At 43.0% G+C, this 16,839-nt stretch overlaps 1 protein-coding gene across 1 annotated transcript in view; it reads left to right on the plus strand.

Moving 5' to 3' along the window:
- Positions 1–16,839, plus strand: part of TENT5D (terminal nucleotidyltransferase 5D) — a 44,482-nt gene that overhangs the window by 15,152 nt on the left and 12,491 nt on the right. Inside the window, exon 2 of the mRNA XM_030209486.1 lies at positions 16,118–16,237. The gene's annotated coding sequence lies outside the window, so the exon portion shown is untranslated. The remainder of the gene's footprint in view (positions 1–16,117; positions 16,238–16,839) is intronic.

Raw genomic sequence — 16,839 nt, forward strand, 5'->3', positions numbered from 1 at the left:
TGCCAAGGGTCTCTGGTGCCCCCCTGCAGACTATCAGTTGGTGCCCCCCCCCCCCCATCTCGCTTCTTCATTAGATGTTTCTCCATTGCTACCTGTCTTTCCTTTAGACTGAAAACTACAGGCACAGCCAGACCTGACAAAAGGGTCTACCACACCCTTCAATGTCAAGCATATACTAGAAAACTGTAAATTAGCTTACACAGGAAAGCAGTAAAAAAATAAACTCAATTCCTGCTGTTTCTTAACACTGCTCTCCAGAGAAAGCACTGCCTTTATAAAGAGGCTTTTCAGTGGAGCTTAGTCTATTAAAATCTATTAGCATAATTAGGAATGGCCAGCCCTTGTAACTGCAGAGACCTAAGCTTTGATTATGCATGTTCCTGTCTTTGTTACAGTGGGGGGGGGGGGGGGTCTCTTCATCTCATTTACACAGTCTGACCTCCCTGGCTCACTGGGAGCCCAGTCTCTTGGAGACTGCTATACATTGCAAAATATGATAGCAGATGTAAATTCTCAAAGTGGACATATTCCAAACACTAAAATGAAAATAACACGATTTTTTTCTACCTTTGTTGGCTGGTGACTTTCTTTTTCTGATCATGCTGGCCCAGTATCTGATTCTGTTGCTGGTATCTGTCCTCTTAACTCTGTTTCCAGGGCTTCCTTTCCACTGTATGTATCCCTCATTGATAAGTCTCTGACTCTAAAGTTTAGCAATTTCATTAAAGCAAAATGTATTTTCAAATATCACAAACTCTCCCTATCCAAGCAGAATGTTTTATATAAAAACAAACATACAAAAAAAGCAATCAGATTTTTACTTACCAGCTATTCTACAATATACGTCAGCTAAACTTCCTCTTTGAACCTCAGCCAATTAAATGGATTTTAGCTGTAGCTATGATAATTATGTACACATCATTGCAGTCATGCCCTCCTCTCAGTGTACATGCTCAAAAAACAAAAACTTTGAACCACTTACAGATAACAATTACACTATTTATTTTTTATTTCTCCCCAGTCTCACTTGCACACCTGCCTCCAAACCTGTTCTCTTTAATTTGAATGTTGTTCAAGCTCACCCTGAATGAAAGTTGTTCCCACACCAAAGCCATAAATAGCTGCTGGTTGTACTCTTTGAAGCAGCTTTAGCAGAGCAGCGTGTCTGTCTCAGCACTGCTGGGCTACCTTCACTTCCTGATGCGGGAAGGACAGGGGAGAGAGGAGAATCACAACTTCAGGTAAAAGATTTTGCAAGTGAGTGGCGCCCTCTAGAGGTCGGCGCCCCCCTGTGTTGCTTACCGTGTTGGCACGGCCCTGAGTCTCCCCTTTCTTGGTCAGATCACTCACTTATTCTTTTCAAAGCCATATACTTGGGCAGATCACTGGCTTCTCTCTGTTAGAATATTGTAACTGGGATCTGTTAAGGATGGCCCTGGCTTCTTTTTCTGAAGATTTTTTTGACTCATCTTTAGGTGATAGCAAACTGTTGGAAAAGTACAAATCAACACAGCTTTAAAGTTGGCATCATCCCCTGAAGAGGTTCCTTTTCAGCTGTTGCACCCACAACTGTGATACCAGCCTGGCCTCTATTTGCTTAAGAGACAGGTCTATCAGGCAGAAAGGAAGTAGTAGAAGAGTAGGAAAAATATTGATCTTATTCATTGCAAGAAAAAAAAACTGCATTTTTATAAATCTGAACTTCATTATGTTAAAAAAAAAACCCACTATTCTTATTCAGGGGACAGCCATCTTATGCACGATTGTAAGATTGTTGCTCAGCTGACCCTTTCTCCTCATTGTGGGATGCTTGCTAAGTACAGACCTGCACGGGAACAGGGTTCGCGGGAATCCTGCAGGGACAGAAACAGTTCCTGAAGGGATCCTGTGGGGATGGAAGCAGTTCCTGCAGGGTTCCCGTGAGGATGGAAGCAGTTCCTGTGGGGTTCTTGTGGAAGTGTATGCTGCACTTGCGCCAGCCTCTCACCTACTGAGTAACATGTTCTTTGAGTGCTGTCTCCTCCTCCTCCTTGCTTTAACAGCACAGATGCGGAAAGTCTCCATTAAGGAGGTGGTAGAAATACAAATGGTGATGAAATTCAAAAAGGAATGGGATGAACACAGAAAATCTCTAATTAGAAAATGGAAGTTATAAAAAAACCTAAACTTAAATGGCTGCTTGTGTGTGGATGTGTCAAGTGACACTTAGATGGCAACTCTGGCTGTGATGAACTAGGGCCGATATCTGGCAGACTTGTATGGTCTGTGTCTCATATATGGCAATCAGGTTTAGTTTGGGCAGGAAAGGGTTTAGACAGCAACTTTAGTGGCTGGAACATGAGGACAGTGCTGGACAGACTTTTATAGTCTGTGTCCCGCAAATGAGAAGATGAATAGGCTGGAATGGGCTTCGAGGGCAACTTTCCAGCAGTTGGAACATAAGGATAGGGCCAAGAGGACTTCTATGGTCTATGTCCCAGAAACGCCACAGAAAGACCATAATCAAGTATATAATATCACATTCATTGTTGATTTAATCATTAATTGGTAATGATTGTGACTATTGGGCAGACTGGATGGACTGATCTGGTTTTTATCTGCTGTCATTTAGTATGTTACTATTAATCCTCTCTGCTCCCGGGCTGATGCACAGACCTCAGCTCTGACATAGGCACGAGCATCAGATGTCACCTGACCTACTGCTGTGTGCAAGTGGCGATCTCTTAGCACACAGTGCCAGTGAATCAGAGAAGTCTTACAGGTGCGCATCAGATTGTTCCAACTTCTAACTTCTGTTCCTTCCTTGCCTGCAGTGCTGCAGCTCAAATCTAGAGAGAGACTGAGAGAGACAATAGCAATATTTTTAAATGTACCATTAAATTCTTGCGGGGACTGGGTGAAGATAGGTTAAATTCTTGCGGGGATGGGTTAGATTCCCCACGGGGATGGGTGGGGATGGGTTGGATTCCCACGGGGACGGACGGGGATGGGTTAGATTCGCTAAGGGGATGAATGAGGACGGGTTGGATTCCAGTGTGGATGAGCGGGGATGGGTTGGATTTCTGTCCCCGTGCAACTCTCTATTTCTAAGTCGACTTCATTATCTTCTAACCACTATTATGACTTCCTCCTGACCAAGATGGTAGCACTTCAAGGACTATTTTACATCTTCTGGGGACCAGGGCAGAAATTAAGGAGGGGCCCCTCTTATTCCCTCTCCTCCCTGCCCCCACCCCCGATAGTTATAGGGAGGCTGCATGGTAGGGAGAGGGATGGATGAGTGAAAATATCCAGAGCAGCAAATGGCCATTGGTTTACTGCATGCATTTCTTTTTTTATTAAAAAGAATTTACATGATTCCAAAACAGAAAAAAAAAATTCTGCTTACCACAAAGGCACCAATTTGCAACTAGCTGCTGCATACAGACAAACTGGCACTGTGCTGGCCTGGCACAGGACTTCCTTGACCTTTAGGCTTCAATGCTTCTAACCACTTGGCTACTCTGGCCTCCTGGACTGGATATTTCTCTGGTGTGACTGGTCAGGTGCTGGCTGGAACTGCTTTGGTCTGCGTGCTCTGTGGTGGGAAGCCAGCTAAGGAAACAAAGCAGGCTGCAGCACAGTGTGTGCAAAAATCATTCCAAAATCACCCCATCATCCTTTTGAACTTCCCCTGCAGGGCCTGCTTTGAAATTGAAAGTACTCAATCCCCCACCCCCTCCACAGACACATTGTAGTTCTATGCCTGGGGGGGGGGGTGGATGAGGGTGGCATGAGTACTTTCAGTTTCAAAAGCGGCCAGCAGGCCCAGCAGGCAGTAAGTTCAAAGGGTGTGGGGGTGGTTAGTGTTTTGCACGCACTGTGCTGCAGCCAACCGTGGCCACCTTTCGCCTCCTTGAAGCAACAACGTGATCAGCGCTGTCAGCACTTCAAAATTAATTTGTGCTGCCTGCAGCACTGCTGGTGATCTGACTGCTGCCGGCCTGCTCCCTACCAACGTCACACCACCCCTGCGGACTTTGTGCTGCATCTGTGCACTGCTGCTGTTCTGACTTGCCGCCACTGTGAGCGGCTTGTGTTGTGCCTGGGTGCCATTGCTGATTGCAATGCCACCATGGACTGAAGGTAACACAGGGTGCCCTTAGAAGCTGTGGGGCCTAGGGCAGCTGCCCTGTTTGCCCCCTCCCCATTGCCGCTAAGACAGCTTTGATCATACCATTAGCCTCACATCCAAAAATGTCTTCTATGGCTCTTGCCTCAAAACCAGCCATACTTAGTATGCTTTCAATGTTCCTTCCAACATAGCATTGTCGGTGACTCCTAACATCATTGAGACCTTCTGCCTCACGCTCAGATCCACTACCATCTAACCTAGCTCCTCAGCTAGGCCTGTTACCATTCATTCAGTCCATGGTTATCAACAGCCTTTCAAATGATCGCCTCTCTGACAACTGGAAAATTGCCCTGATCCCTCCTCTTCTTAAAAACATTATTTGGATACATCTGTTCTGACCAATTAATTCCCCAGTTTCATATCTTCCATTCATCTATAGAATTATTGAGTAAGTTTATCTGCAGAAATAGCTTTGAAAATTGTTCTCTTAGAGGCACAAGAGTACCAGCAGTTTCTAATATATAAATACCAGTTAAGTGCAAATGCTTTGCAAATTGCAGAGAAGAATGCATTGCTAATCTGTATTCAGTTATGCAATTCTTATGCGCTCTACTGTGAACACTAGTTAAATATAATTATTTTCAGATTCTGAAATTATCTTCAAAAGTCTCAGTTTAAAAGCTTGTTACATTAGGAAATGATATACTTCATTTTATTACATGTATCATCAATAAGCCCAGAGTGAGTTACACAGAATATAGAAAATAAGCGGAGTGGAGCAGTAGCTTAGTAGTTAGAGCATTGGGTTGACAACCAGAGAAGGTCAGTACAAATCCCACTGCACTTCTTATGATCTTGGGCAAGTCACTGAGGTCCCTTTTTACAAAGGCGCGCTAGCGTTTTTAAGGGTCCTTTTACTAAGCCACGTAGCTGCCTACGCGGACCCAACATGCACCAAATTGGAGTTACTGCCCGGTTACCGTGTGGCCCTTGCGATAATTTCAATTTTGGAGTGCATCCGCTACGCGCATCAGAAAAATATTTTTTATTTTCTGGCGTGTGGAAGCCACACGCGTTAAGTGGCATTTGACGTGTGTAGACCATTACCGCCCAGTTACCACGTGAAACCTTACCGCTAGGTCAATGGCTTGCGGTAAGGTCTCAGACCCAAAATGGACAGTGCGGTAATTTTCATTTTGCTGCACTTCCATTTTCAGCAAAAAAAAAAAAAAGGCATTTTTTGTAGGTGCACTAAAAAATAATTCTGCGTGCACCCAAAACACATGTCTACAGTACTGCAGTCCATTTTTCACTGTAGCTTACTGAAAGGACCCATTAGTGCACTCTAAAAATAAGCATGCGCTAAATGCTAGAGATGTCCATATTTTCCTATGGGCATCTCTAGTGCACGCTAATCAGTGCAAACTAAAAACGCTAGTGTGCCTTTGTAAAAGACCCCCTTAACCCTCTATTACCTGAAGTTCAAATATGGGGCTTCTTTTACAAAGCTGTGCTACCGATTAGCGGTGTGCTGAATGTGAAGAAGCACATTCTATTCTCATTAGCTTCTTCGTATTCAGCACACTGCTAATCGGTAGCACACCTTTGTAAAAGGAGTCCATAGATTGTAAACCCTCTAGGGATAGGAAAATACCTACTGTACCTGAATGTAATTCACCTTGAGCTACTAACACTACTAAGATTAAATCACAGTTTACAATAATCACATTCTCAAATAAAAATAACAGTTCAATTATATAATCTAATATTACAAACATTTAAAATAAAGCAATAACATATAAATAAACCAAAGACATTTTTTTAAAAATCAAGCTTTCAAATATCTCTTTAAAGAGGAATAACATTGAATGCAGAACAAACTTATAGGGATCTCATTCCGTAATTTGGGGCACATGAATCCAAAAGCTCAGGATGAAGTTGATACTAATCTAATCCCATTGACTAAGGTTTCTTTAATTAAATGATATTAATATGTCCTGTAGTTAAACCAAATGTATTCACATACACAAAACTGGGAACATTTTGAAGGCATCTTGTCTGTTTCTGGCCTTCAAATGTTGTTGGGACAGATAGTCAATAAAAGCTGAGATTCTAAGTTTAGACTCCTAAGGGCCCCTTTTCCAAAGCTGTGGTAAGTCCAACGCGAGCTTACCGCTCACCATAGCCGCCAAGAGGGGGGGCAGGGGGGACAAAATTCCCCGGGCCCAGGCCTCCAAGGGGGGCCCATTGCCGCAGTCCCACCCGCCCTCCGTCGTCGACCATCTGCCCCCTGCATTGAAATCGCAGTCTCACCTCCGTGAAAGCAGCGCTGCAGGCAGCAGAATGCCTCCCTTCGGCCCTCCTTCCCTCCCTGTGTCCAGCCCTCGTTTGACGTAACTTCCGCAAGGGCGGAACACAAGGAGGGAAGGAGGGCCGAAGGGAGGCGTTCTGCTGCCTGCAGCGCTGCTTTCATGGAGATGAGACTACGATTTCAATGCAGGGGGCCCAGCCCGGTGGCGGGACGTGCTAAAGCATTCCATGTTAGTTTTGCCATCGCGCGTGGTAATTATTTTTTAACATTTTTTTGGGAAGGGTATGTGAGGAGCAGAAAATGGGTATGGATGCCCTAATCAGCTAGCCAGCTCACATTATGGCCATGCTAACTGGTTAGCGTATCTATAACATGGGAGCCCTTAGCACATCCTAAATAGAAGTGGTAAGTGCTCCCACAACAATTTTTTTTAATGACCATGCACTAATGATAACATTAGCACACAGCCATATATTCAACAAATGGAAAAAAGACCTTCTTGATAGCCATGCTAAAAATGGGCTTAGCATGCACCAAAATGCTGTGTAAGATCATGCTAAGGGCTGGATTCAATAAATGGTGCCAAAAGTTAGGCGCTGTTAAAATACACACTAAGTGCCAATTCTATAATGGTTGTTTAGTGCTAAACAACCTTTAAAGAATAGTACTTAGAGTGGATTCCAGTACTCAACTTTGGGCTTGAGCTCACACCTGCTGAAACCTAATGTAAATCCTCATGCCCAACTGATGGCATTTGTGCATGGAAATCCAGGCATTCTATAACATGGCGCCTAATTTCTGGGAACGTTCTTGACCCACCCCATGGCCACACCCCCTTTAGAGTTGTGTACTATGAAATTTAGGTGCCCATGTTAAAGAATAGGGTGTAGGGCTGATGCACACATAACTCATAATTAGTGTTAATTAACTCCAGTAATTGATTGTTGGTACCTGATTGATTAATTAGTTTCCATGTACATCTTGGATTTGCTTACAAATTTGGGCACCTATCTATGGGCAACCTGTTTTAGAATCCGAGGGTAAATCATTTCTTAGCACAGCTTAGTAAAAGGGCCCCTGAGTTAGGTATTCTGAACCAACACCTTCAAACATTTTACAACTTATACATACCTTCACCAAACCCATCAGCCACCCACTCCATCTCTTAACCCTGAGGCCTAACCCCTCAGGCATCATGAAATAATGTCTAAGAAACCTGGTTTTGATCTGTTTCTGAGAAGCTAAAATATCTGTCAATAGCCTAGTTTCCTGTGGCAGCGATTTCATAACAGAACTGCCACTGAGAAAGCTCATCTATAACTCAGCTGTGCCTCTTTCACACTCAGAATCACTAGTCTCGTATCTCCTAAAGAGCAGAGAACCTGTAATAGCACATGTATCTTAAGCAATTCTTGTAAATAAAAAGGGGGGAGGGTATTTCTCAATAGCACCTTAAAAGCCAAAACCAACACTTTAAACTGTCACCTAGCCCAAATAGGAAGCCAGTGCTGTTGTAATAGTCCAAACTGGCACATTCTGAGCCTGCATCACTGTACGGAAAATTTTTATGAAGAGAAGTACATGATGCCCCTGTATAAGTCGTTGGTGAGGCCCTATCTGGAGTATTGTGTTCAGTTTTGGAGGCCGTATCTTGCTAAGGATGTAAAAAGAATTGAAGTGGTGTAAAGAAAAGCTACGAGAATGGTATGGGATTTGCATAAGAAGACGTATGAGGAGAGACTTGCTGACCTGAACATGTATACCCTGGAGGAAAGGAGAAACATTGGTGATATGATACAGATGTTCAAATATTTGAAAGCTATTAATCCGCAAACGAACCTTTTCTGGAGATACGAAGGCGGTAGAACAAGAGGACATGAAATGAGATTGAAGGGGGGGGGGGGGGGGGAGCAGACTCAAGAAAAATGTCAGGAAGTATTTCTTCATGGAAAGAGTGGTGGATGCTTGGAATGCCCTCCCACGGGAGGTGGTGGAGATGAAAATGGTAACGGAATTCAAACATGCGTGGGATAAACATAAAGGAATCCTGTTCAGAAGGAATGGATCCTCAGGAACTTAACCGAGATTGGATAGCAGAGCCAGTAGTGGGAGGCGGGACTGGAGGTTGGGAGGCGGGGATAGTGCGGGGCAGACTTATACGGTCTGTGCCAGAGCCGGTGGTGGGAGGCGGGGATAGTGCTGGGCAGACTTATACGGTCTGTGCCCTGAAGAGCATAGGTACAAATCAAAGTAGGGTATACACAAAAAGTAGCACACATGAGTTGTCTTGTTGGGCAGACTGGATGGACCATGCAGGTCTTTTTCTGCCATCATCTACTATGTTATGTTACTATGTAATTGCTAGACACTCTGTAAGACTCCAGAGAAAGATTGCACTGCTATGGACGCCTGTTTTCAAAAAAGTTAAGTCTGTATCTATATAGATCCGTAAACTTTTCACCACTGAAATGAAAGGTAAAATTTCCCCTACCAGGGAAAAATGCACCCATGGATGTAACTCCTGCTTCACTACATATACTACCTCTGGTTTTTACCATTTAACTTCAGGTTATTTCTGTTCAGCCAGTGTTCAATCTCCCCTGCAGAAATTTAAAGGAGACATGTTCTGGGTATAGTTTTAGTGGTCTTTCAAAGTATAATTGTACAATAGCAATATGCATATACCTTGGAAAATTTCCCTCCTGGCATTTAGACCTTCTTTGAGTCACTCATAACTCTCAGCAACTTCACATTTGGACCTGGGGTTTGCAGGAGAGCTGGAGGTAGAAACTGTGCTTACTTCTCTGGTATTTAAAACCACCTCCAATTGCAAAAGTTTGAGCTTTGGAGGATGGCTCCTTAATCAGTTTCCCACAGATTTGCAGATTGCCAAAATATGTGGCATAGTTATCAACATGGGCTATTGTTAACACATATTGTTCCATTTTGTGCAATAAGCCATAGTTACTAATAACTGGGGTTAATATTAAATAAACATGTCATAACAGTATCCCAACATTGATAACTTTCCCCTAATGGGTGCAGTTATTAATATGGGCTACCTTTAAGACATGGTGTTTTACCACTAACTCATGCTATTGTAGCACATGTCCCAGACATGGGAAGCAACTGCTTGCCCTGGGATTTGTAGTATGGAGTGTTGCCACGATTTGGGTTTCTGCCAGGTACTTGTGACCTGGCTTGGCCAGTGTTTGGAAAACAGGATACTAGGCTAGATGGACCACTGGTCTGACCCAGTATGGCTACTCTTATGTTCTTATATGATGCAATGAGTAAATTAACACATTTTAAGAGTAGCCCACATAGAAAACTTCCCCCTCCTTAATTAAAGAAAAAAATAAATGTCTCTAGAAATCAAAATCACTGCTCAATGTAATAAAAGTGAGATGAATATAGGGCAATCAAGCTATTGTGATGGCACTGACGAGGTTGGCTCTTTGGCACTGATGGAGTGAAACATTATGACATCACAATATCAGCTCTGGTTACCAGAGACTGAAACTTGTCACACTAAGGGGAGGGAGAAGTTATCAGTATGGGCTCAACCACATTAATTATTTTCCACAAAATTGTAAAGACAAACTAATTTAGGAAATATGTGCTTTCTAATTAGTTATTGATGTTATGTTTTTATTCCATATTAATTGATCATATTGTGAGCTCCCAGTTCTGTAGATTGATTGTTATCTTGAATTGTAATCCACACCAAATCTATTTTAAGGTGTTGAGGGGACTATAACATTAATATTAACATTAACTTCCCCTCCTCATTCATGCTCCAGAAGTTATAAAAATCCACCATATCTTCTATTGTCAGTGATAAAATCCTCTGGTTAAAGTCTGTCCTCAATTCAGATCCATATTCCACCACTTGGCTTCTTCAAGAGGAATAGAGTTCACCAGGGACAAAGCTGGGAACCCGTGCTTGATCAACCTTAATGGTCAGAAATACAATGGATTTTTTGAACACATGGACCTAAAGATCCATTTTCCTACCACGATGACCTATGCAATTTAGCTGGGCTAAACTTCTCTACCAAAGAAGAAAACTAATTTCTTTACATTTCCTTGGCAATGAATTAACCAAAACAATCTGAGCATTTTTATCCCAAAATGTCATCTTGAGGTTATTTACTTCAAGCTAAGACTTATGGAAGGGTCCTATGGAATTTATAGCTAACATCTCTAGCAACTTATCTTTAAGCCTATTTTCAGAAGGGAAGAAGGATTCTGAGGTTGTCATTTGTGTGTGAGGTGCTAGTCTTCGTTCATAGGTAGCCTCAACCCAACAATACATTTTCAGTGTCATGTCCCATCCACACCTATATTTCAGCGCACATCATCCAAGGGAGTCCTGATTTGGAGGGTATATTTTTGAATACTCTTGGGGTGTGTTAATTCTGTATGGAATTTTTTGTTTTCATAGAAGCAAGTTAGATAGACTCTAGTTTCAAAAGAACTTTCCCATGATTATATTTTAAAGTTTATGCAATTTTTTATGATATTAGATTTCTTATTATTACACCTATTCCAGTGGCATAGCCAGACCTGACATTTTGGCTGGACCCAGAGCTAATATGGATGGGCACTATATATATATAGGAGTGGCCTAGTGGTTAGTGTGGTGGACTTTGGTCCTGGGGAACTGGGTTCGATTCCCACTGCAGGCACAGGCAGCTCCTTGTGACTCTGGGCAAGTCACTTAACCCTCCATTGCCCTAGGTACAAATAAGTACCTGTATATAATATGTAAGCCACATTGAACCTGCTATGAGTGGGAAAACGCGGGGTACAAATGTAACAAAACATATATATATATATATATATATATATATATGTATGAGTAGTGTTTCTTGGGATACTACAAAATAATGCCTTAGAATGCACTTAGTGAATGATTTCTAAGTATTCTACCCAACAGCTGCCCTGCATCAACATAAACCACATACTTACTGGGTGGGGATGGGCTCCTCATTGCCTAGGCCAGGGCAAAAGAGATATATTTAATGACTAAATACATCTTTTTTTTTGCCCTAGGCAGTGAACAGTCTAACCCCCCATCCAGCGTCTACCCCCTCTCTCTCCCCTTTCCTTCCAGCATCTGCCCCCTCTCTTCCCCCTTTCCATCCAGCGTCTGCCCCCTCTCTTCCCTCTTTGCATCCAGCATCTATTTTCTCCATCCATGTGTAGTTTTTCTCCTCTTTTCCCTTTTCCCTCATCTCTGTCAGTATGCATCTCCTTCCTCTTTCTTCACTCCCCTCCATCCATATGCATCTCCTTCCTCTCTCTCTCTCTCTTCCCTCTCCTTCATCCATGTCCACCATTTTTCCTCTCTCTCCGCCCCTCCATCCATGTTCATCTCATTTCCTCTCTTCCCTCCCCTCCATCCATGTCCAGCATTTCTCCTGCTCTCCCCTCCATCCATGTCCAGCAACTCTCCTCTCTTCCCTGCCCTCTCCTCAATCCATTCATGTCCAGCAACTGTCCTCTCTCCCCTACCCTCTCCCCCCATCCATATCCAGCAATTCTCCTCTCTCCCCTGCCCTCCCCTCCATGTCCAGTGATGCCCCAAACCCCACCTGCCCCCCTGAGTTCCAGTTCCAACCCCCCTGCCTGACCTCTTCTCCCTCAACAGCCCTCCTTGCTTTCCTGCCACCCAGCCATAGCTTAAAACTCATTTTACTAACCTGACTGAAGTTATGACTGCAGAAGCAGAGTACAGCCAGCTCAGCCTTCCCCTTCTCTCTCAGCATCCCGCCCTTGCGTAAACAGGAAATGAGGACAGGACCACAGCTGAGAGAGAAGGGGAAGGCTGAGCCGGCTGTACTCTGCTTCTGCAGTCATGACTTCAGTCAGGTTAGTAAAATGAGTTTTGGATGTTGTTGGGTTGGGGCTAGTTAGGCTGGCGGGCCTGAAGCAAAAGTGGCTGGGCCTGGGCCCATCCAGCCCACCCATGGCTACGCCCCTGACCTATTCATCTTTAAGGACAGATTGATTTATAAGGTATTCCTATTAAGTACAAAGAACTAACAGAGGGGCCTATTTAGTAAGCTATAGTAATAGTAACATAGTAACGACCACGTTAAACTGGTAGCATGAAGGGGATATGCAACCGGTGGGGACTGCTTCTTACTGTCAACACAAGTCATTACTGTGCATTAACTGTTAATGCAGAAGAAGGAGCAATTAACACCCTGCAGATAGTCACACCTCTGCATTATCTGTAAGGCAAAATGTTGAGAATGCAAAGATTTTGCACTTACTGTACATTACTTCTGGCAGTTACTATGCTATAACTATAATACCTCAGCACAGCTTAGTAAATGATGAAGATTATTGAAATACTCTGACTGTTACAGCTTAAGACCTGAAGTGCAGATTCTGAATAATGCTGTATTGGCCTGTTCAAAAAAATGTCTTATCACAAAGCTAAGGCAGAAACAAAGAAACATGCCATCCATGCCATCTAGTCTCCCTGTCACTTCCTTAGAGATCCTATGTACTTGTCCCAAGCAAGATTGGCATTTCTATAAAGTGGCATCTAATGTGAGGTGCTGCAAAGGGGTGTGCTAAGTGCCAATTCTATAATGGCTGCGGGATGCACCTCAGCCGCTATAGAATAGTAGCCTAAATTCACTTTGGTGGCCCTAATGGCAGGCATAAGTGGGTGCACTTAAGTGTGCCATGCAATGCGTGCAATTGATAATATTCGATAAGTTGTGGGCATCATCAGGTGACACGCCTATGACATACCTATGTTCCTCCTACATTAATGCCCCCTTGCAGTTGTTTGCTGTTTATAGAATAGTGTCTTACACGTATACATGTCAATTAGTGACATCATTTATGTGCATAGGTGAACCTATTCTATAAATTGGGGCCTTCTTTATCAAGCCACGCTAGTGGTTCCTGCATGGCAATACCGACAGAGCCCATTCGAAGTGAATGGGCTTTGTCAGCATTAAAGAGCTAGGAGCTGCTAGCGCAGCTTGATAAAAGAGGCCCTTAGTGTTCGTATATGGCACCGAAGTTTAGGCACCCTTATAGAATTGCCCTTACAGTATATCTCTATCTGCCTCTATTACATCTTTTAACCTATTTCAAGGGTAAAATATCATGTTAAGAAGTTGGAGAGAATATATTTCAGAGGAAACATGAAATACTTATTTTAAGTGGAAGCTACTAAAGGGCTTTTTTGCACAGCTCCATTCATTAGCTGTTAACAGAGTGGAGCACTAGCTTAGCAGTTAGAACACTGGGCTTGACATCCAGGTGTACCCAGTTCAAGCCTCAGCTGCTGCTGCTTGTGATAATGGGCAAATTACTTCTCTATTGCCTCAGTTACAAAATTAGATTGTGAGCCTTCCAAGGACAGGGAAATACCTGAATGTAATTCAACTTGAGCTACCTACTGAAAAAGGTGTGGGCAAAATCTAAATAAAAAAATAAATGATACGCTGTAATAGCTAATGCAGGGATGTGCTAACCTGCTTTTGCATTAAAAAAAAAACTCCATTACTGCACGGTAAGCGTAAATAGTTAGGAGGCATTACTGGGTGGAACATGGGCGTTAATGACAACATTACCACGTGGCTTCAACAGGGAAATAATAGGGAACACTCATTCTAAGTGCCACATTAAATATGGCCTTCGTTGTGGATAAAATCCCATGTTACAGTGTGATAAGCCCAGATCTTAGCCCATTGAGGGGGTCTTTTACAAAGCATCAGTAAGCCCAAAGCGGGTTTATCAAACTTTAAAGCGGGACTACCATCGGCCCAACATAGCCGGCGGCGGTAGTTCCATCCCGAGCATGCACCATTTCCGGGTGAAAAAAGAAAACCCTCAGAAATGGTTTATGTATCGGTAACCCAGTGCTAACGGCACCGCAGGAGCTCTTATCGCCACCTTAGTGGCCATGTTTGTCTGGGGGCCTTTTACTCGCTGCAGTAAAAAGGGCCCTGGTGTGCAGGAAAAACGGCCTTCACCATAATCACCAAAGGTTATAGGGTAGGGTTTCTAACCTCGACCTTCACCAGGTCAGATTTTCAGGATTTCCCCAATGACTATGGGGACAGATGCCACCGGACAGTTCCCACTCACCAATTTCCACTTAGAAAATTACCACCTAGGTCAATTACCACCCAACCAATTCCCACCACTCCAGGGAGATCAATTCCTATGCTTAAAAATGATAATGGAACAAGGTTTGGCATCTATCTCCTTCCCTTTTCCCTTCCAGACATGCAGCTTATTGGAGGGGGGGGGGCGATGCCCCCCCCCCAAGATACACCCATCCAAAAAATTAAAGAGCATAAAATATAACCCCCAATGCAACCCAACACACTAACTTAGAATAATCAATGCAACCCTACATTTGGAGTTTCAAATTTAGAAAACAAAACAACTATTCCCATCCACTCCCACCGAATATCTCTCCAAGGCACTAACTTTTTCAAAAACCTTTGGACTTCAAAACCCGGTCAATTCACACCCGACACTATTCCCAAACAATAACCTTTCCAACAAGCCTTTACAATTCCAAAACAGGACACTTCCCACCCACTTCCACCTGGTTTGTTGCTAAACATTAATTTTTTTCCACAAACCTTGCAGACTGTCAGTGGCTCAACATTCACCTCTGACCCACGACGCCACACAACACCATGCCATGCAATGGCAGTCCTTATGCAAATTCATATGCATTAAAAAAAAAAAAACGAAATAAGACCACGACTAGAAAAAAAACACTGAACACAAAATGCTGGTAAGAAAAAAACCTTTGGGGGATGAGAAATGTCTGGGGGAGGGGGGAATTGAACCAGTGTAAACTGTCAATCTTCAGTGGGAATTGGTCAGAGGGGAATAGTTCTAGGAGGACATTGTCCCAACAGAAATTGGTGAGTGGGAATTGTCCAGGGGGAACTGGCCCAGTGACAACTTGCCAGAGATACCCTCATGCATATTCATTGGGGAAATCTTGAAAACCTGACTGGATTGCAGACCTTGAGGGGATTTGGGGGGCACAGTTTTATAAAATAGTGCATAGTAAGATGCATGTGCAAATCCAAATTGGTGCCAATTAACATCAGTAATTGATTGCTAGTGTCCAAGTTATTGATGTTAATTGACTCGTTACCCAATTTAGTTGCATTCGCATACAATCCTGGAGAAAATTTAAAACAAATTGGAGAAAATATTTTTTCACTCAATGTGTAATTAAACTCTGGAATTCATTGCCAGAGAATGTGGTAAAAGCAGTTAGCTTAGCAAGGCTTAAAAAAAAGGTTTGGATAGCTTCCTAAAAGAAAAGTCCATAAGCCTATATTAAAATGGACTTGGGAAAATCCACTGCTTATTTCTAGGATAAGCAGCATAATATGTATTGTACTGTTTTGGGATCTTGCCAGATACTTATGACCTGGATTGGCGCCACTGTTGGAAACAGGATACTGGGTCTGTTGAACCTTTGATCTATCCCAGTATGGGAACACTTATGTACTTATATGTACTTATGAAAATTACTTAGATAAGGCTCTATGACTGGCAGCTATGATATAAAGCACTTTATCTGGCAAAATCTACTATATTGCTGAATTACTGAATTAGAAAAGTTCTAACAATTACATATTTTTCTAAAAGTAATACTTTTGTTGGTGTTTTTCTTGCAGTTCTCCTTGGGAGGTTCTTGTTTTTATCAGTGACATAATGAGGATGAATATTTTCACCGAAGAATCCAGTGATCCATCTTATTAACACTACTGTATTACATTTGGTATTATCCCTACTGTGTAAGTCTGAATGTTTTTTTGTTTGTAGATATGCATTGTTACAAAAATATTAATGCATTTATGGGTCCTTTTACTAAGCTATGGTAAAACATAATGGCCTTAGCATGCCCTTACATAGGTCTTTCTCGTGTGCTAAGGCCATTTTTACCGCAGCAGGAAAATTGCCAATTTTCCATTTTCCCAGTTAATGACCATGCACTAATGTTACATTAGCATGCGACTATTAATAAAAATTAGCATGTGAGCCATTACCTCCACCCATTTTGTAGGCGGTAAGGATTCACAAGCTAATCTTGCGCTAATCAGCGCAGGGTAGTGTGGCTGCAGTAAGGGGCCCTTTTACAAAGTGGGTCCTTACAAAGGGGCCCTTTTACTGCCAGCCCAGTGTGGGTGCCGGTGGTAGTTCCAGCCCCATCGTGCGCCATTTCCTGCACTGGAGAAAATAGGGCTCAATTCTTTTGCATGGTGGTTACCGCCAGGTTAGCGTGGGAGCCCTTAGCACCACCTCAATGGCCACACGGTAAGAGCAATCTTACCACATGGCCATGTATTTTTACAGCCTCACGGTAAAAAGGGCCTCAGTGCACGGCAAAACTGGCCGC

Source organism: Microcaecilia unicolor, chromosome 7 (genome assembly GCF_901765095.1).
Source record: "Microcaecilia unicolor chromosome 7, aMicUni1.1, whole genome shotgun sequence".
Classification (NCBI taxonomy): Eukaryota; Metazoa; Chordata; class Amphibia; order Gymnophiona; family Siphonopidae; genus Microcaecilia; species Microcaecilia unicolor.